Raw genomic sequence first — 22,134 nt, 5'->3', positions numbered from 1 at the left:
TGAGATCTCCTGTAAGGCAATTACAAGTTCGTAGATAGTGTGACTGACAGTATTCTATAGTAAACAGTTATCCCATATCCAAAGTAGATGTCGGTTCTGTTAAGGATAGTCATCACTCCAGCATGGAATGAATTCAATACAAAATATTTGTCACCAAATATTTGCTTAACCCCTTTGACAGAAGTAACAGTATTGAGGGTTCATCATTGGTTTCTTCTGCTGACAGAATTATCTGCAGTAGAGATTGTTAGATATGACTTGGTGAGAAGTATCCAGATTATTGCATACATGGGTATCAACTGTCCCTGCCACCTTGAGGCCATTCATGGACTCTGTGAACATGGACTAGCATGACTGAGAACAGAGGCTTTACGAGATCTCCCTCACTTTTATGGCATATCTTTGTGGGTTCTTAACTGAATGCTCAGGTGTTTTGCAGCATGCTTCTACTTTGTCTGGGTTCAAACTGCAAAATATTCCACTTTGTCTGGGCTCAAACTTCCAAAATCTATTCTAAACTCATAGTCTCTTGGTGCTGCAATATGAACTAGAATTTTGCTTTGCAGACTTGATATCCAGGGTTGGCTAGGGACCTGTGGGGAGTTGCCATGAAAGCCTCTGAGCTTCACTCTTGGTTCTCCTCACTCATATCCTAGCCTGTAATGTCTTCAACTTTTCTCTTTTGATTCTTAGTTTAGAAAAACTGCTGCTTTGTGCCTGACCTCCTTCCTGTACTATGGTCCAAGTAATTTTCCTAGAGAAAGAACTTTCATGGACGTAGACATTCTATTATGTGTCTCTCCTTTCTCAAGGAGTACAGACCTTCATGGATTCCTTCTGGATGTTTTCATAGATTCTCTTTGGGTTTCATGTCTAGTTTTTTTTTTTTTTTTTTAATAGAGGATATCTAGTGTTAGCTACTCTCATGGCCCAAACTAGAAGTACCTAGTTTTATTTTTATTACATTTTCCATTGGACATGGAAACATTTGGAGGTAATATAGGCATGAATTCTTGGCATATTCTTCTCTGCTCCTTGTTTAGTGTCCAAACTATTTCCCCAGCACTCTGACCAATGTAGTACTCCCTTCTTTACTTACTAGTTCAATGGCATCAAGATTCTAAAGTGGCCATGGACTATCCTTAGCTTTCAGTTCAATGGAACTTTTGTTGGGTTTTTTAATGGAAACATCATTACTTTGGGAATGAAAACATTTAAGCCAACAAAACTCATGGTTGTATGAGTAGGAAGTATAAATTTCCTCTTGGTGATTAATAATTTCCCTCAATTACCGAAAGAATATCCCTGACTTAGGCTATAGAACTATAGATATCCATTTTTAGGTCATTTTAGTTTATATTTTAAAGTCATTTCTAAGTCAGACCTGAACTTTTTATTTCTTAATCTCTGGTTATTATCAATCTCTAGATGATGATCTGATGGTGTTGGTCTGGGGACCTGTTATTGTTTGGATATGAAGCATCCCCCAAAACTCCTGTTAATGAAGAAATATTCAGAGGTGAAGTGACTGGATTATGAGAGCTGTCACCTAATTAGTCCATCCTAGTTTTTTTTTTTTTTTTTTTGCGGTGCTGGGGATTGAACCCAGGGCCTTGTGCTTGCGAGGCAGGCACTCTACCAACTGAGCCATATCCCCAGCCCAGTCCATCCTAGTTTGAATGGACCAACTGGGTGGTAACTGCAGGCAGGTGGATTATGATTGGAGAAGGTGGCTCACTGGGCGCATGCCCTAAAAGTAGTATTATATCTTTGCCCATCATATGTCTTCCTGACCCCACCATAAGATGAGCAGCTTTCCTCTGCTGGGGTCTTCCCCCATGGTGTGCTGCCTTATCTTGGACCCAGAGCAATGGAGTCATCTGTTTGTGAACTGAGACCTCTGAAACCTTGAGCCCCAAATAAATTATTCCTCCCCTAAGTTGTTTTGGTTGGATATTTTGATCATGGTGATATAAAACTGATTAAAACAGGACCATTCCATAGGAGTCACAGGAAATTCCCATGAGACCATATATCAAGAAAAGGAAAATAGCAGTAGATGCCATGGGAGCTGAGTCATTTGTGAATACAGTAAGCACTCTTGCAGGATCTGTTTGGCCCTATTCTTACAAATAGTATTTCCACTTTATGGAACACTGTTGTGTTTTTACCACTTTAACTTATGAGTTAAATACTCATTTTATAATGGGCAGCTCAGTTTGTGTTTTAACTTCATGGTCCACAGTCAAGTAGTCTGGCTATTTTTTCCCCAGCACATAGACATTCTGATATTTTTAAGTCTGTTTGAGGAAAGTTAGGAGGAATATTTTATTCAGAAATTTTTGGCAGTGTATCAGGGCCTTTTTAAAAAAGTGAATCCAGTATGATCTTCATTTAGAATGTTCTGAGTTTGTGAACTTTTTCAGATTTGAGGTGTGAATGAGGGGCAGTGACTCTTTTGTAGCAATTAAGTTAGGTCTCTATTCATCAGACAGAGTTTTTGCTTATGTAGATCAAGTAAAACTTTAGTAGACAGCTCTCTATTTCAGTTCTAGGAATATTGTGATTGATTAATCTTGCTGCAGATCTATGTGGGTCAAAACATTTTAATTGTTGCTCTCATCTTATTTCGCATTACAGTAGTCACAAATGACTTGTCAGTGGTGGTTAAATGTTGCTTCTTGGTTTCTACCACTTTGGGATTCCATCATTCTTAATGATTACAGTGATTCCATTTAAAGTATATCATTTTTCACTGTTATTCATGGCAAGCAGCTAATAGACAACACAGAGCTTTTACTGATATATTTCTCAAATCTGTGTTGAAGAAGGTGTTCTCTGGATCCTCCTGGGAGACATAAAGAATGGTAGTTCACATGTAATAAATATACTTGCACTCCTGTTTCCCCATGGCTATGGATTTCTTCTCTATAAGGGGTTTTCAAGCTGGCATGGATAAGATCTCTGGAGGACTTGTTAAAACAGATTTTTGGGTTCCCTTGTCAGTTTGTGATTTAGTAGCTCTGGAGTAGGCCTAAGAATTTAAATTTTTATCAGTTCCTAGGTGATGCTGCTGATGTTGATCTGGGACCACACCTGGAGCACTATTGTATATTATGCCAAGGAAATTGTGGTCATCTGGACATTAATGCAGGGCACTGTTATGCTCATATTTCACTCATCCAGCTAGGAAGCTGTTAAACCATTCTTGATTTCACATATTGTAGCAATTCCTCAGTATCAGAAAATAGAAAGTCCTCAAAAGACCCTATTAGTATGTAAAGAATACAGTAGTAAAGGATATAGTATGGCAGGAGAAAAAAGAATAAGCAAACATATGCGAGGCTTTTCTCTCAGTCACATAGGACATGCTTTATATGTAGATTCTGAACCATCAAAATGCATGTGAGATTGATCCCTTGGACTCAGGGATGCCACACATTCATCTGACAAAGGGTTTTTATAGCCCTTTGATTGTGTTTTATAGTTGTTTTTTAATTCAATGATGCAAAAAATCTTTTTCTTGGAGTTGTATTATGCTCGTTGCACTATTTTCTTCTTTCATATTAAATATTTTCCTTAAATATATTTTTGTGCATTTATGTTAATTAGTGAAAGGACTAAAAAAGATGGTCAGAACTTCTCCATTCAGGAGCTGAGAGATAAATGTGAAGGGACAAAGCATTTTGTTGTATTTTTTTTTTTAAGTCATTTTTTCTGCTTACAGTGCTCTCTTTTTCTGCTTGGTGGATGTAAGTCAGACTACCAATCTGGGAGGAGTTGACTTAGGAAACAGGCTAAAACTCATCATTCATTGTATGTAGAATTTTATTTTACTTTTACCATGGTACCCTACTCTATGTTGTGCTTGACATCACTAAATTGAAACTCTGACATATTTCTGGTATAATTTTTCTAGGACAGTTTGATCTCAAGTTACCTTTTAATCTTACATATTATTGGGGCCCCAAAGAACTTTTATTTATCTTATCAGTGAATCTTATCAGTGTTTACCATGTTAGAAAATAGAGCAAATAATGTAAAATATTTGTTTACTTATTATAAAATAGCAAGAATTTAATTTTTTTACATGATTGACACATTTATAAAAATTTATAAAGCATAATATTGAGAAGAGAGGCATTGTTTTAATTTTTTATAAATCTCCTAATGTCCAGCTTAGTAGAAGATAGTTGGATTCTCATATCTGCTTTGCATTTTGTCCTCCTATATCACGTTTTTTAGCTCCTGAAAATTCCACTGCACTCATGAAAGAGTGAGCATGCACAAGGCAGATGACATCATTATTATCGAAGTAGTTTTTTCCTCACAGACTCTCTTAAAGGATCCAGGGGCACAATAGTATAATCAGATCATCATTTCAGAACTCCTGCTCTATAGAATAAACTTCCTATCTTCTACTGAGTAGTGGAGAGGTAATTCCCTAGGCTTTTGTGGTTGGACTAGGGTCATTGATTTAATTTCTCCATAGAGAATATCAGTAAATTCTGACACCTTTTTAGAAACTCCATACAGTTACTCTTCCCATATAAAAATGAAAGACTATTATGTGTTATGTCCTTGGAAATGCTATTTCATATTTAAGATGGTTGACTGTCAGCTGCCACCAGGATTCTGTTTTCAGAGCAGGAAGATGGAATAAAGAGAGGAAAAGAATCCTCTTGTAAGACTGTTTCTATAAGGGTTGTCCCTGTATTTTATATTCTATATCATAGGTATTCACCTGATGTGTTTTTTAATGAATTTTTCAATGCCAGTACCATGCTGTTTTTGTTGTTCACCTCTGTAGTATAATTTGAGGTCAGAATTGTGATGCCTCCAGCATTGTTCTGCTTGCTCAGTATTACTTTGGCTATTCTAAGTCTTATTCTTCCAAATAAATTTTAGGACTGTTTTTTGTAGGTGTTGAAGAATGCCATGATATTTTCATTTGGATTGTATTGAATTCGTATAATGCTTTTGGTAGTATAACCATTTTGACAGTATTAATTCTATCTATTCATGAACCTGGGAGGTTGTTTCCATCTTCTAAGGTCGTGTTTCATTTCTTTCTTCAGTGTTCTGTATTTTTATGGTAGAGGTCTGTCATCTCCTTGTTTAAATTAATTCCCAACTGTTTTATTTATTTATTTGTTTATTTTTTGAGGTTATTGTGAATGGGATAATATTTTTATTTCTCTCTCTGAGATTATTGGATTATAGTAAAGCTATTGATTTTTGTATATTGACCTTGTCTCATGACACTTTGATTGTTTCTGGACTCCATTTGGATGGAATATTTTTTTCCATCTTTTTACTTTCAGTCTACGGGTATCTGCCTATGAGATGTTTTTTTGCAAATAGCATATAGCTGGATCTTCTTTTTAAATTGATTCTGTCAATCTCTTCATTGGGGAGTTGAGTCTGTTAATATTAAGTGTTATTATGGATTGATGTTTACTTTTTCATGTCATTTTGTTTATTTTTACTATATTTAATTTTGGTCTTTATTTTCATTTAGTTGTTCTTCTAGTGTGCTTCATTTATTTGGATGCTTTGGGTTTCTTTAGTTGTTATATGTCTAGTATATCTTCGTTCTTTGCAGTGCTTGTTTAGTAAACAAGAATTCTTTTCTTTTATCTTCCTCCTAGAAATATTTTATTTCCACATCAATTCTGAAACATAACTTTTGGGATACAGTAATCTTGACTGACACTTGTTTTCTTTTAGATCTGGAATATCTCATTCCCGGAGCCCCTCTTAGAGTGAGCCTTATTCACTTGCCTCTAAACATGACCTGACATTTTTCTCTTGCAACTTTTAATATTCTTTCTGTATTTTCTACACTGGGAATTTTGATTATAATATGTCTTGGAGAGGTTCTTTTTTTGATCTTGTCTATTTGGGGTTTGATATGTACATCCTCTATGAGGATATCTTATTTCTTTTTTTCTTTTAATTTTTTTTTTATTTTTACAGATGCAGTTTTTAATTTTTTCTTTAATTAATTATTTTTTCATTTATTACAGATTGCATTTTGATTCATTGTACACAATGGGGTACATCATTTTGTTTCTATGGTTGGGCACAAAGTAGATTCATACCATTCGTGTAATCATACATGTACATAGGGTAATGATGTCTGTCTCATTCCATGATTTTTCATACCCACCTCCCTCTTATTTCCTTCTGCATAATCTAAAGTTCCTCCTATCTTCTCTCACTCCCAACCCCCATTATATATCATCATCCACTTATCAGGGAAAATATTCGGCCTTTGGTTTTTTGGTATTGGCTTATTTTGCTTAGCATGATATTCTCCAACTCTATCCATTTACCTACAAATGCCATAATATTAGTCTTCCTTATGGCTAAATAATATATACAATTCTGTATATTATATATCAGTTTCTTTATCCATTCCTCTGATGAAGGGTATCTAGGTTGATTCCACAATCTAGCTATTGTGAATTGCACTGCTATAAACATTGATGTGGCTGCATTACTGTAGTATGCTGATTTTAAGTCCTTTGGGTATAAACTGAGGAGTGGGATAACTGGGTCAAAAGGTGGGTCCATTCAAAGTTTTCTGAGGATTCTCCACAGTGCTTTCCAGTGTGGCTGCACCAATTTGCAACTCTACCAGCACTGTAAAAGTGTGCCTTTTTCCCCCACATCCAAACCAACATTTATTATTGTTTGTGTTCTTGATAAAAGCCATTCTAATTGGAGTAAGATGAAATCTTAGAGTTGTTTTAATTTGCATTTCTCTTAATTACAAGAGATGTTGAACACTTTTTCATATATTTATTAATCGCCCGTGTGTCTTCTTCTGTAAAGTCTCTGTCCAGTTCCTTGGCCCATTTAATGACTGGGTTCTTTGTATTTTTGGCATAAAGTTTTGTAAGTTCTTTATATATTTTGGAGATAAGTGCTCTATCTGAAGTGTGTGTGGAAACGATTTTCTCCCATTTTGTAGGCTCTTTTTTCACATTATTGATTGTTTCCTTTGCTGAGAAAAAGCTTTTTAGTTTGAGCCCATCCTGTTTATTGATTCTTACTTTAATTTCTTGTGCTTTGGGAGTCTTGTTAAGGAAGTCTTGTCCTAAGCCAACATGACGAAGATTTGGACCTACTCTGTCTTCTATTTGGTGCAGGGTCTCTGGTCTAATTCCTAAGTCCTTGATCCACTTTGAGTTGAGTTTTGTGCAGGGTGAGAGATAGAGGTGTAATTTCATTTTACTGCATATGGATTTCCAGTTTTCCCAGCACCATTTGTTGAACTGGCTATCTTTTCTCCATTGTATGTTTTTGGATCCTTTGTCTAGTATGAAGTGACTGTATTTATGTGAGCTCATCTCTGTGTCTTCTATTCTGTACCATTGGTCTACTTGTCTATTTGGGTGCCAATACCATGCTGTTTTTGTTACTACTGCTCTGTAGTATAGTTTAAGGTCTTGTATGGTGATACCTCCTGCTTCACTTTTCCTGCTCAGTATTGTTTTGGCTATTTGAGTTCTGTTATTCTTCCATATAAAGTTCATGATTGCTTTCTCTATTTCTATGAGGAATGTCATTGGAATTTTAATTGGAATTGCATTGAATCTATATAACACCTTTGGTAGCATGGCCATTTTGACAATATTAATTCTGCCAATCCAAGAACATGGGAGATCTTTCCATCTTCTAAGGTTCTCTTCAATTTCTTTCTATAGTATTCCGTATTTCATTGTAGGGGTCTTTCACCTCTTGTTAGATTGATTTCTATGTTTTTTTTTTTTTGAGACTATTGTGAGTAAGGTAGTTTTCCTAATTTCTCTTTCAGAGGATTCATCACTTATGAATAGAAATGCATTAGATTTAGGAGTGTTGATTTTATATCCTGCTACTTTGCTGAATTCATTTATTAGTTCTAGAAGTTTTCTGGTGGAGTTTTTTGGATCCTCTTGATGTAGAATCATGTCAATGACAAATAGTGATAGATTGAGTTCTTCTTTTCCTATTCGTATTCCTTTAATTTCTTTGGTCTGTCTAATTGCTCTGGCTAGTGTTTCAAGGGTAATGTTGAAAAGAAGTGGTGAAAGAGGGCATCCCTGCCTTGTTCCAGTTTTTAGAGGGAATGCTTTCAGTTTTTCTCTATTAAGAATGATGTTGGCGGTTTTTCAAGATGGCGGACTAGAGGGTGGCTGCATTTCATGTTGCTCCAGGACTCAGGATTCAAAAGAGGAGATATTGAGAGACTTGGGACCAACTCAAAGCAGCCGGGTGAGTCTCTCCCGTTGGGGAGGCGTCCCGGATGGGGCAGTAGTCCCGGAATGCAGGGAACATTGTGAAGTAGAGCTGCCCGGTGAGACACCTCCCAGGACTGGAGCAGTGAACTCGGACAACTGGGAGCATCGTAGAGGAGGCCGCTCAGCACAGCGCTGGGACTCGGAGCAACCGCTGGGGCTCTGGGTGGCAGCCCATAGGAGGAGTGGTGAGGAGAGCTGTTTGGACTTAGAGCAACCACTCCTGAACACCGGGACCTGCCTGAAGGAGGAGGAGGAGGAGGAGGAGGAGGGGGAGCGCGGCCACTTGGACTCGGAGTTACTGCACCAGAGCTGCAGGCAGTTGCCAGAGGAGGAGCTGCACAGTGAGCTGTTTGGACTCAAAGCCACCGCTCCTGAACGCCAGGGCCTGCCCTGAGGAGGAGGAGGAGGAACGCGGCGGGTTGCTTGGACTTCGAGTGACTGCGCCAGAGCTACAGGCAGTTCCCAGAGGAGGAGCTGCACGGTGAGCTGTTTGGACTCAGAGTGACTGCTTCTGAACACCAGGGACCGGCCCCGAGGAGGAGGAGGAGCGCGGTGGGTCGCTTGGACTTGAGTGACTGCATTGGAGCTCCAGGCAGCTGCTCAGAGGAGGAGGCAAGTGGTGAGTTGTTTGGACTCAAAGCGACCGCTCCTGAACACTGGGGGGCTGCCTGGAGGAGGAGTGCGGCGGGTCGCTTGGTCTCGAGCAGCCGCACCAGAACTCTGGGGGGCTGCCCAGAGGAGGCATGCAGCGGATCGCTTGGACTCACAGAGACTCAGAGCGACCGCTCCTGAATACTCGGGGGACTGCCTGGAGGAGAAGGAGGAACGGGGTGGGTCACTTGGACTTGGAGTGACTGCCCAGGGCTACAGGCGGTTGGCGGGAGGAGGAGGTACGCAGTGAGTTGCTTGGTCTCCTAGTGACCGCTCCGGAACACCGGGCGGCTGTCCGGAGGAAGAGGCGTGTGGTGGGTCGCTGGATCTCAGTGGGACTGTACGGGGCTCCAGGTGGCAGCTCAGAGGAGGGGCCACATAGCCAGGCGATTAGGTGCAGAGCAGGGTCCCAGGACCTAGGAGGCTTCTTGGTGGAAGAGCCGCACAGAGACACGCTTAGGGGTGAAGTGAAGGTCCCAGGACTGCAGGCAGATTCTCTGAGGAGAGGCAGCCTAAGGAGACTCATCTGCGAAGGGTGAGGCTCCCAGGCCCTGGAGGTAGGTCTGGGCCCCTGGGAACGTTGCAGAGGAAGGCAGCCCAGCCCAGGCAGTAGCTGTAGATTGAGGGGAACCTCTAGGAGGGGAACTGACCAGCGAGACCTCCCCACCGGGTGAGACTTCCTGCCCGGTGAGGTTTTTCCACAAGGAGGGTAAAACCAGAGACACAGGCCCAAACAGGCCTTGCCTCAGCCCGCAGCCTAGTTCCCCTTTGGATGATCATTGGTCAATAAGTGGAGGCACTTCTGCCCACTAATAGGGAATATACCCCACCTGAAGGCCACCACCCCTAGAGAGGCAGCTTCCTTGTGGAGCACCGCACTATCAACTTCCTCCAAGACTTCAGCCTACTGAAGGCTAAGAGGGGATATACTAGAAATCTTCAGGGACATTGTAAGTCAATAGAGGAAATCTGCAATATCTCAGCGGGCCACTGATACCTGAACAATATGAGAAAACAAGGGAAGAAAATGCTGCAAACAAATCTAGATGTTACATCAATAAAACCCAATGACAGCATGGCAGAAGAAATGACAGAAAAGGAGTTCAGAATGTACATAATTAAAATGATCAGGGAAGCAAACGATGAGATGAAAGAGCAAATGCAGGCATTGAATGATCACACCAATCAACAGTTAAAAGAGCAAATACAGGAAGAAAAAGATCATTTCAATAAAGAGTTAGAGATATTGAAAAAAAAACCAAACAGAAATCCTTGAAACGAAGGAAACAATAAACCAAATTAAGAACTCCACAGAAAGCATATCCAGTAGGATAGAACACCTGGAAGACAGAACCTCAGACATTGAAGATAAAATATTTAACCTTGAAAACAAAGTTGAACAAACAGAGAAGATGGTAAGAAATCATGAACAGAATCTACAAGAACTATGGGATATCATGAAAAGGCCAAATTTAAGAATTATTGGGATTGAGGAAGGCTTAGAGAAACAAACCAAAGGAATGAACAATCTATTCAATGAAATAATATCAGAAAATTTCCCAAATCTGAAGAATGAAATGGAAAATCAAGTTCAAGAGGCTTATAGGACTCCAAATACACAAAATTACAACAGACCCACACCAAGGCATATTATAATGAAAATACCTAACATACAAAATAAAGACAGAATTTTAAAGGCTGTGAGAGAAAAGAACCAAATTACATTCAGGGGAAACCAATACGGATATCATCAGATTTTTCAATCCAGACCCTAAAAGCTAGAAGGGCCTGGAAAAATATTTTTCAAGCCCTGAGAGAAAATGGATGCCAACCAAGAATCTTATACCCAGCAAAACTTACCTTCAAATTTGTCGATGAAATAAAATCCTTCCATGATAAACAAAAGCTAAAAGAATTTACAAAAAGAAAGCCACCATTATAGAACATTCTCAGCAAAACATTCCATGAGGAAGAGATGAAAAACAAAGAAACAAATCAGCAAAGGGAGGAATTATCCTAAAGGAATTGTCAAATAAAGGAGGAACCAAGTTGTGTCAAATAAATAAATAAATAAACAAATAAATAAATAAAATAAATGAACCAAATGACTGGGAATACAAATCATATCTCAATAATAACCCTGAATATTAATGGCCTGAATTCATCAATTAAAAGACATAGACTGGCAGATTCGATTAAATAGAAAGATCCAACAATATGTTGCCTGCAAGAGACTCACCTCATAGAAAAAGATACCCATAGACTAAAGGTGAAAGGATGGGGAAAAACATACCATGCACATGGACTCACCAAAAAAGCTGGAGTATCCATCCTCATTTCCGATAATGTGGACTTCAAGCCAAAGTTAGTCAGAAGGGATAAAGAAAGACATTTCATACTGCTTAGGGGAAGCATAAATCAGCAAGATATAACAATCATAAACATCTATGCCCCAAACAGTGGCTTATCCATGTATGTCAAACAAATCCTTCTCAATTACAGAAACCAAATAGACCATAACACAATAATACTAGGTGATTTTAACATGCCTCTCTCACCACTAGACAGATCTTCCAAACAAAAATTGAACAAAGAAACCATAGATCTCAATAACACAATCAATAATTTAGACTTAACAGACATTTATAGAGTATACCATCCAATCAAGAGCGAATACACTTTCTTCTCAGCAGCACATGGATCCTTCTCTAAAATAGACCATATATTATGCCACAAAGCTAATGTTAGCAAATACAAGAAGATAGAGACACTATCTTGTATTCTATCAGATCATAATAGGTTGAAGTTAGAAATAAATGAAAGAGTAAAATACAGAAACTACTCCAACACCTGGAGATTAAACAATATGCTATTATATGATGAATGGATAACAGAAGATATTAGGAAGGATATTAAAAAATTCTTAGAGGTAAATGAGAACAAAGAAACATCATATCAAAATCTCTGGGGCACTATGAAAGCAGTACTTGGAGGAAAATTTATTTCATGGAGCGCATTTAATAAAAGAAGTAAAACTCAACAAATAAACGACCTAACACTACAGCTCAAAGCCCTAAAAAAGAACAGACCAGCACCAAAAGTAGTAGAAGACAGGAAATAGTTAAAATCAGAGCTGAAATCAACAAAATTGAAACAGAAGAAACAATACAAAAAATTGACAAAATAAATAGTTGGTTCTTCGAAAAAATAAACAAAATTGATAAACCTTTAGCCACACTAACAAAGAGAAGACGAGAGAAAACCCAAATCACTAAAATTCGGAATGAACAAGGAAATATCACAACAGACAGGATTGAAATACAAAACATAATTAGAAGCTATTTTGAAAATCTATACTCCAACAAAATAGAAAATTTTGTAGACATCAACAGGTTTCTAGAGACATATGAATTGCCTAAACTGAACGAGGAGGACATACACAACTTAAATAAATCAATTTCAAGCAATGAAATAGAAGAGGTCATCAAAAGCCTACCAACAAAGAAAAGTCCGGGACCAGATGGGTTCTCAGCCGAGTTCTATAAAACCTTTAAAGAAGAGCTCATTCCAATACTCCTCAAAGTATTCCATGAAATACAAGAGGAGGGAACCCTCCCAAACTCATTCTATGAAGCCAATATCACCCTGATACCTAAAGCAGACAGAGACACATTGAGGAAAGAAAATTTCAGACCAATATCCTTAATGAACATCAATGCAAAAATTCTCAACAAAATTTTAGCAAATTGCATCAAAAATATATTAAAAAGATAGTGCACCATGATCAAGTGGGTTTTATCCCAGGGATGCAAGGTTGGTTCAATATCAGGAAATCAATAAATGTCATTCACCATATCAACAGACTTAAAGTTAAGAATCACATGATTATTTCAATAGATGCAGAAAAAGCATTCGATAAAATACAGCATCCCTTCATGCTCAAAACACTAGAAAAAATAGGGATAGTGGGAACATTCCTTAACATTGTAAAGGCCATCTATGCTAAGCCCATGGCCAATATCATTCTAAATGGTGAAAAACTGAAAGCATTCCCTCTAAAAACTGGAACAAGGCAGGGATGCCCTCTTCCACCACGTCTATTCAACATTGTCCTTGAAACTCTAGCCAGAGCAATTAGACAGCCCAAAGAAATTAAAGGGATACGAATAGGAAAAGAAGAACTCAAACTATCCCTATTTGCTGATGATATGATTATATACTTAGAGGAACCAGGAAATTCCACCAGAAAACTTTTAGAACTCATAAGTGAATTCAGTAAAGTAGCAGGTTACAAGATCAATGCTCATAAATCCAACGCATTTTTATACATAAGTGACGAGTCTTTGGAAAGAATAATTAGGAAAACTACCCCATTCACAATAGCCTTGAAAAAAATAAAATACTTGAGAATCAATCTCACAAGAGAAGTGAAAGACCTCTACAATGAGATCTACAGAACACTAAAGACAGAAATTAAAGAAAACCTTAGAAGATGGAAAGATCTCCCATGTTCTTGGGTAGGAAGAATTAATATTGTCAAAATGGCCATCCTACCTAAAGTGCTATACAGATTCAATGCAATTCCAATTAAAATCCCAATGACGTACCTTACAGAAATAGAGCAAGCAATTATGAAATTCATCTGGAAGAATAAGAAACCCAGAATAGCTAAAGCAATCCTTAGCAGGATGAGTGAAGCAGGGGGTATCGCAATACCAGATCTTCAACTCTACTACAAAGCAATAGTAACAAAAACGGCATGGTATTGGTACCAAAATAGACAGGTAGATCAATGGTACAGAATAGAGGACACGGACAGAAACCCAAATAAATACAATTTTCTCATACTAGACAAAGGGGCCAAAAATATGCAATGGAGAAAAGATAGCCTCTTCAACAAATGGTGCTGGGAGAATTGGAAATCCATATGCAACAGAATGAAACTAAACCCATATCTCTCACCATGCACGAAACTAAACTCAAAATGGATTAAGGACATTGGAATCAGACCAGACACCCTGCAGATTATAGAATAAAAGTAGGTCCAGATCTTCAACATGTCGGCCTAGGACCAGACTTCCTCAACAGGACTCCCATAGTGCAAGAAATAAAAGCAAGAATCAATAACTGGGATAGATTCAAACTAAAAAGCTTTCTCTCAGCAAAGGAAACTATCAGCAATGCGAGGAAAGAGCCTACAGAGTGGGAGAAAATCTTTGCCAATCATACTTCAGATAGAGCACTAATCTCCAGAATCTATAAAGAACTCAAAAAACTCTACATCAAGAATACAAATAATCCAATCGACAAATGGGCTAAGGAAATGAATAGACACTTCACAGAAGAAGATCTACAAGCAATCAACAAACATATGGAAAAATGTACAGCATCTGTAGTAATAAGAGAAATGCATATCAAAACCACCCTAAGATTCCATCTCACTCCAATAAGAATGGCGATTATCAAGAATACAAGCAACAACAGGTGTTGGCGAGGATTTGGGGAGAAAGGTACACTCATACATTGCTGGTGGGGCTGCAAATTAGTGCAGCCACTCTGAAAAGCAGTGTGGAGATTCCTTAGAAAACTTGGAATGGACCCACCATTTGACCCAGCTATCCCATTCCTTGGCCTATACCCAAAGGACTTAAAATCAGTATACTACACAGATACAGCCACATCAATGTTCATAGCTGCTCAATTCACCATAGCCAGATTGTGGAACCAACCTAGATGTCCTTCAATGGATGAATGGATAAAGAAACTGTGGTATATATATATACAATGGAATATTATTCAGCCATAAAGAATGATAAAATTATGGCATTTGCAGGCAAATGGATGAAATTGGAGAATATCATGCTAAGTGTGATAACCCAATCTCAAAAAACCAAAGGACAAATGATATCACTAATAAGTGGATGATGATGACACATAATGGGGGGAGGGAGGGGTTAGTGTTATAGGGTTAGAGTTAGGGTTAGGGAGTGGGGCAAGAATGAAGGAAGGTCGGACTGTATAGAGGGAAAAGAGAGGTGGGAGGGGTCGGGGGAAGGGGAAAAAAACAGAATGAATCAAACAATATTACCCTATGGAAATTTATGATTACACAAATAGCATGCTTTTACGCCATGTACAAACAGAGAAACAACATGTATCCCATTTGTTTACAATTAAAAAAAAAAAAGAAAAAAAAATGATGTTGGCTGTGGACTTAGCATAGATAGCCTTTACCATGTTGAGGTATGTTCCTACTATTCCTATTTTTTCTAGTGTTTTAAGCATGAAGGGTGCTGTATTTTATCAAACACTTTCTCAGTATCTATTGAAATAATCATGTTATTCTTCACTTCAAGTCTATTGATATGGCGAATTACATTTATTGATTTCCGGATGTTGAACCAATCTTGCATCCCTGGTATAAACCCCACTTGATCATGGTGCACTATCTTTTTAAATATCTTTTTGTATGCAATTTGCTATTATTTTGTTAAGAAATTTTGCATCTATGTTCATCAGGGATATTGGTCTAAAGTTTTCTTTCCTTGATGAATCTTTTTCTGGTTTTGGTATCAGAGTGATACTAGCCTCATAGAATGAGTTTGGAAGGATTCCCTCCTTTTATATTTCCTGAAATACTTGGAGGAGTATTGGTATTAGTTCTTCTTTAAAGGTCTTGTAGAATTTGGCCGAGACTCCATCTGGTCCTGGGCTTTTCTTGGTTGGTAGGGTTTTGATGGCTTCTTCTATTTTGGTACTTGAAATTGATCTGTTTAAATTGTGTACAGATTCCTGATTCAGTTTGGGAGGATCATATATCTCTAAAAATTTGTCTCTCTTCAATATTTTCTACTTTGTTGGAGTATAGATTTTCAAAGTAGCTTCTAATTATGTTATGTATTTCAATGGTGTCTGTTGCGATCTTTCCTTTTTCATCATGAATTCTAGTAATTTGAGTTTTCTCTCTCCTTCTCTTTGTTAGTGTGGCTAAGGATTTAAAAATTTTGTTTACTTTTTCAAAGAACCAACTTTTTGTTTTGTCAATTTTTTGAATTGTTTCTCTTGTTTCAATTTCATTGATTTCAGCTCTGATTTTAATTATTTCCTGTTTTCTGTTTTTGGTGTTGAACTGTTCTTCTTTTTCTAGGGCTTTGAGATGTAATGTTAGGTCATTTAGTTGTTGACTTTTTATTTTTTTAATGTATGATCTCAATGCAATGAACTTTCCTCTTAGTACTGCTTTCAGAGTGTCCCAGAGATTTTGATATATTGTGTCATTGTTCTCATTTACCACTAAGAATTTTTAAATTTCTTCCCTGATGTCTTCTGTATCATTGCACCATTCAATAGCATATTATTTAGTCTCCAATGTAGGAGTAATTTTTGTTTGTTATTTTATTATTAATATCTAATTGCATTTCATTATGGTCTGATAGGATACAAGGTAGTATCTCTATTTTTTATATTTACTAATGGCTTCTTTGTGGCATAGCATATGGTCTATTTTGGAGAAGGATCCATGAACTGTTGAGAAGAAAGTATATTCACTCAATGATGGATGAAATACTCTGTAAATGTCCATTAAGTCTATATCATTGAATGTATTATTTAGTTCAATAGTTTCTTTGTTCAGTTTTTGTTTGAAGGATCTATCCAGTGATGAGAGCAGTGTATTAAAGTCTCCCACTATTATTGTGCTTTGGTCTATTTGATTCTTAAAATTGAGAAGGGTTTGTTAGATGTACATAGATGCTCCATTGGTGCATAAATATTTATGATTGTTATGTTCTGCTGATTTATGCTTCCCTTAGGCAGTATGAAATGTCCTTCTTTAGCCCTTTTGGCTAACTTAGGTTTGAAGTCCACTTTATCTGATATAAGGATGGAGACCCCTGCTTTTTAATGGGTCCATGTGTACGGCATGTTTTTCTCCATCCTTTCACCTTTAGTCTGTGGATGTCATTGTCTATGAGATGTGTCTCCTGAAGGCAGCATATTGTTGGGTCTTCCTTTTAATCCAATCTGCCAGTCTTTGTCTTTTGATTATTAGTTATTGAATTTAGGCCATTAACATTCAGTGTTATGATTGTGATATGATTTGTATTCCTGGTCATTTTGGCTTATTTTTGGTTTTTCAACTAGACTTGGTTTCTCCTTTGATTGGCTTTTCCTTTAGGATAATTCCTCCCTTTGCTGACTTGCATTTTTTTCACTTCCTCCTCACGAAATATTTTACTGAGAATGTTCTGGAATGCAGGCTGTTTGTAAATTCTTTTACCTTTTGTTTATCATCATAAGATTTTATTTCATCATCAAATCTGCAGGTTAGTTTTACTGGGTATAGGATTCTTGGTTGGCATTCACATTCTTTTAGAGCTTGAAATATATTGTTTCAGGCCTTTCTGGCTTTTAGGGTCTGGGCTGAGAAATCTGCTGATATCTGTATTGGTTTCCCCTTATAAGTAATATGATGCTTTTCTCTCACAGCCTTTGAAATCCTATCTTTATTTTGTATGTGAGGTATTTTTATTAGAATGTGCCTTGCTGTGAATCTGTTGTAATTTTGTGCACCCAGTGTTCTCTAAGCCTCTTGTGTTTGATTTCCCATTTCATTTTTCATGTTTGGGAAATTTTCTGCTATTATTTCATTGAACAGGTTGTTCATTCCTTTGGTTTGTATCTCTGTGCCTTCCTGAATTCCAGTAATTCTTAAATTTGGTATTTTCATGATATCCAATAATTCTTAGAGATTCTATTCATGTTTTCTTAACATCTCCAATGTTTGTTCAACTTTATTTTCAAGATTAAATATCTTGTCTTCATTGTCTGAGATTCTGTCTTCCATGAGATCTATTCTGTTGGTGATGCTTTCTATTGAGTTTTTAATTTGGTTTATTGTTTCTTTCATTTCAAATATTTCTGATTTTTTTTTCAGAATCTCTCTTTATTGAAGTTTTCTTTGACTTCCTATATTTGCCCTTTTAACTGTTTATTGGAGTGATCGTGCATGGCCTGCATTTGCTTTCTTATCTTGTCTTTTGCTTCACAGATCATTTAAATTATGCAGATTCTAAACTTTTTTTTCTGTCATTTCAACTGCCATGTTGTCATTGGATTCTATCAAAACAGCATCTTGGTTTGTTAGAGACATTTTCTTCCCCTGTTTTTTTTTCATATTATTTCTGCATATTCCCCTTTAGCAGTGAAGATCCGAGGTACTGAAGTTTCCCCCCTGCAGTCTTATTGTGACCCTGCAGTTTTCCAGTGCCTCTTCTTTGAAGGGGAGATCAACATTAGCAGCACTCAATACAAAGAAAATGCAGCCCTGAACCAGACACCCCTATAAAGACTTCAATATTATTGTAATGAACAGGATGAGTTCCATTATTATTTACAGTATTTCTAGTGGTGAACGAAGAGGATGGGGAAGAATGTAGGATGTAAGTGAGTAAATAGAGGTACTTGCCAGAGGGCCTCCAGTTGCCTGTAGGTGTCTCAGGAAGGGAGTCACCCTTCCAATGATGGTGGCCACACCTCAGGAATAATTCAAAATGCCTGCACCAGCCTCCAAAGAGCTGGGGAGTCCCAGTGAGGGTTGCCTCTGTGTCTGGTGTCTGTCTGCAGTGGTGGTGGGTTGGGGCAGGTGCCCAGATTGCATTTTGATTCATTGTACACAAATGGGGTACAAGTTTTCATCTCTATTGTTGTACATGATATGGATTCATAGCATTCCTGTAATCATCCATGTACATAGGGTAATGATGTCTGTCTCAGTCCACTGTCTTTCCTTCCCCTGCCCTTCCCATTTCCTTCTACACAATCCAAATTCCTCTATTCTTCTCCCCCCACCCAGTTATGTATCATCATCCACTTATCAGAGAAAATATTTGACATTTGTTTTTTGGGATGGGCTTATTTCACTAAGCATGATATTCTCCAGTTCTATCCATTTACCAGCAAATGCCATGATTTTATTCTTCTTTCTGGCTGAGTCATATTCCATTGTGTATATATAGCACAGTTTCTTTATCCGTTCATCTACTGAAGGGCATCTAGGTTGGTTCCACAATATAGCTATTGTGAATTGAGCTGCTATAAACATTTATGTGGCTGCATTACTGTAGTATGCTGATTTTAAGTCCTTTGGGTATAAACCAAGGAGTGGGATAACTGGGTCAAATGGTGGTTCCATTCCAGGTTTTCTAAGGAATCTCCATAATGCTTTCCAGAGTGGCTGCACCTTTGCAGATCCACCCCCAGTGTGCGAGTATGCCTTTTCCCCACATCCATGCCAACAATTATTATTGCTTGTGTTCTTGACAATAGCCATTCTAATTGAAGTGAGATGAAATCTTAGGGTGATTTGATTTGATTTCTGTAATTACTAGAGTTGATGAACACTTTTTCATATATTTGTTGATTACCTGTATATCATCTTCTGTGAAGTATCTGCCCAGTTCCTTAGTCCATTTATTGTTTGGTTTCTTTGTATTTTTGGTATAATTTTTTATAAGTTCTTTATAAATTTTGGAGATTAGTGCTCTATCTGAAGTTTGTGTGGGAAAGATTTTCTCCCACTCTGTAGGCTCTCTCATTATTGTTTCCTTTGCTGAGAAAAAGCTTTTTAGTTTGAATCCATCTCATTTATTGATTCTTGCTTTGATTTCTTGTGCTTTGGGAGTCTTGATAAGGAAGTCTTGTCAAGGAAGTCTTGTCCTAAGCCAACATGATGAATTTTGGACCTACTTTTTCTTCTGTTTGGTGCAGGGTCTCTGGTCCAATTCCTAGGTCCTTGATCCATTTTGAGTTGAGTTTTGTGCAGAGTGAGAGATAGTGTTTTAATTTTATTTTACTGCATGTGGATTTCCAGTTTTCCCAACACCATTTGTTGAAGAGGGTGTCTTTTCTCCCTTGTATGTTTTTGGCTCCTTTGTCTAGTATGAGATAACTGTACTTATGTGAGTTAGTCTCTGTGCCTTCTGTTCTGTGCTGTTGGTCTACTTGTCTATTTTGGTGCAATACCATGCTGTTTTTATTATTGTTTGTCTGTACTATGGTTTAAGATTGGCATTGTGATGCCTCCTGCTTCACTCTTCCTACTCAGGATTGCTTTGGCTATTCTGGGTCTCTTATTCTTCCAGATGAATTTCATGATTACTTTCTCTATTTCTATGAGGAACATCATGGGGATTTTAATTGGAATTGTATTGAAACTGTATAGCACCTTTGGTAGCATGGCCATTTTGACAATATTAATTCTCCCAGTCCAAGAACATGGGAGATATTTTCATCTTTTAAGGTTTTCTTTAATTTCTTTCTATAGTATTCTGTAGTTTTCATTGTAGAGGTCTTTCACCTCTTGTTAGATTGATTTCTATGGTTTTTTTTTTTTTTTTTTTTTGAGACTATTGTGAGTAGGGTAGTTTTCCTAATTTCTCTTTCAGAGGATTCATCACTTATGAATAGAAATGCATTAGATTTAGGAGTGTTGATTTTATATCCTGCTACTTTGCTGAATTCATTTATTAGTTCTAGAAGTTTTCTGGTGGAGTTTTTTGGATCCTCTTGATGTAGAATCATGTCAATGACAAATAGTGATAGATTGAGTTCTTCTTTTCCTATTTGTATTCCTTTAATTTCTTTGGTCTGTCTAATTGCTCTGGCTAGTGTTTCAAGGGTAATGTTGAATAGAAGTGGTGAAAGAGAGCATCCCTGTCTTGTTCCAGTTTTTAGAGGGAATGCTTTCAGTTTTTTCTCTATTTAGAATGATGTTGGTCATGGTCTTATCTTATTTCTAACATTAGGAACATTTTCTGCTGTTATTTCACTGAAGAGGTTCTTAATGCCTTTAGCTTATATCACCATGCTCTCTTTTGTCCCAAGGACTCTCTTGATGTTGTCCCAGAGTTACTGTACTCTGAGACCCCACTCGAGCTGTTTATATGTGGGGCATGTTTGATGGTTTGGAGTTTTTTTCTTCCCTGTTCTGTTGATGTGTTGTTGAGTCTCAAGTGAGGTTAGTTCATGTGTGAATCTCTGCTGGACACCTGGGTCTCAGGTCCTCCCACAAATTCCACTTTTAAGGTGAGGAGACTAAACCACTACAAGCTTCACATATTCCCCCACCATGAATGTGTATTACCCAGGACCAGACCTGGAGTATGCTTCTGTCTGACACATTACTGGTATCTTCCCACTTGCTTGTATGGGATGCCAGCAACAAAGGGGGCTCACCACAGTTTTCCCAGCGTACGTTACCCTAGGTACAGTTCTTTCTGCACCTGTTTCAGTCACTCTGGACCAGGCACTCTTGACTCCACAATAGGCAACTGCTGGGTCTAGCTGGCAACTCCCTTTATGACTTCTCAGTCTCCAGCTTTGGCTAGCTGCCTTATGGCCTCCTATAATGGTTCCTGCTGCTGCAACTCTGGTTCCTGCCAGACTGCTTGTTTCTCTGAGTGATTTTGATCACTTTTCACTCAACATCTTCCTCTACTGTATCTGGGTCAGTTAAGATCAGCCTCCCTCTGTATTTCTCAGGTTCTCCTAAGCCAATTTGATTCACCACACTTTCCTCTGTCTCTGTCTGTGCTCCCCTCCCCTCAGCAGTGGTCTGGTGACTAAGCTGGTGTATCTCTAATACATTATTTCTTAAATTGTGTTCAAAGTTTCCAACTCCCAGTGTCTCTGATTTTTCTGTTCAGTAGATTATTCTGGTGTTCAGTACTGTTGAATTTCAGTGAATTCCCTTAGTCGCCCTCTCATCTGCCAACTTCCCTTTTCCTTGATAGAAGTTTGAGGGGCAGAAAAGATAAACTGTTGTAGCCAGTAGTTCTTCCTTTTATCATTATGCATGTTGCATTTTTGTCATTATGCATTTTCATCTCCTTCACTAATTTTCATGATAAACTAGTGTGGAAGATTTTATTTCCCCAAAATAATTAACAGTAGTGTCACCTCTTCACATCCTGTTCCTCAAAGAAGACAGAGAAGTGATGCTGTGTGACTAGAAAAGCCTTTGATAAGATTGCATCATATAAGGCTATGCATCTTTGCCTTGTTCACTAGAAAATGTGGGTTTTCTCCTTAGCCCCCACATAAGAAGTATAAGTACTCTGAGATAGTTGTGCCACGTGGAGGACACATGTTTAAGGTGCTTTTATGACAGATGCATCCTATGACCATTTTATCT

At 37.8% G+C, this 22,134-nt stretch overlaps 1 protein-coding gene across 5 annotated transcripts in view; it reads left to right on the top strand.

The window, feature by feature from the left end:
- Positions 1-22,134, top strand: part of TDRD15 (tudor domain containing 15) — a 197,619-nt gene that overhangs the window by 64,709 nt on the left and 110,776 nt on the right. The gene's annotated exons all lie outside the window — the stretch shown is intronic.

Source organism: Sciurus vulgaris (genome assembly GCF_902686455.1).
Source record: "Sciurus vulgaris genome assembly, chromosome: 14".
Lineage (NCBI taxonomy): Eukaryota > Metazoa > Chordata > Mammalia > Rodentia > Sciuridae > Sciurus > Sciurus vulgaris.
Note: the sequence above shows the minus strand (reverse complement) of the source record. Positions and strands in the feature narration are given on the sequence as shown.